Source organism: Marmota monax, unplaced genomic scaffold (genome assembly GCF_021218885.2).
Source record: "Marmota monax isolate L192 unplaced genomic scaffold, Marmota_monax_Labrador192_F-V1.1 WCK01_AAM20220418_F8-fsc00013, whole genome shotgun sequence".
Classification (NCBI taxonomy): Eukaryota; Metazoa; Chordata; class Mammalia; order Rodentia; family Sciuridae; genus Marmota; species Marmota monax.
Window position 1 is genome coordinate 19,551,907 of NW_026692202.1, and position 401 is coordinate 19,552,307.

Sequence of the window (401 nt, forward strand, 5' to 3'; positions counted from 1 at the left end):
AACTAACCTTACATTTTAATCACTGAAGGAAAAAAGTATGAACTCTTTTAAAAGCCAACTTAAACAAATAAATTTGGACCCATATTATGTTACTCACATGAGATACTTATTCTCTAGCTACTGATAACAATCTAATAATCTGTTCTATTGCATTTGCATTATTACATGGTGGAATTTTTTAAAAATGGAAATTCAAATTCTAATTCCTGTGTATTCAATTCCTACCAGGTAAAATTATCATTTTTCAGCTGCTGAGACTAGTAAAACATTCATTTTTAAACAAAAGATTTAACTGTCCTTTTAAAATCGCATTACATGAATAATATGTGGCATTTATACAGCTGAAAGGCAACCTAACACCTACAATACTGATAAATTAATAAAATACAGTATTACCATAG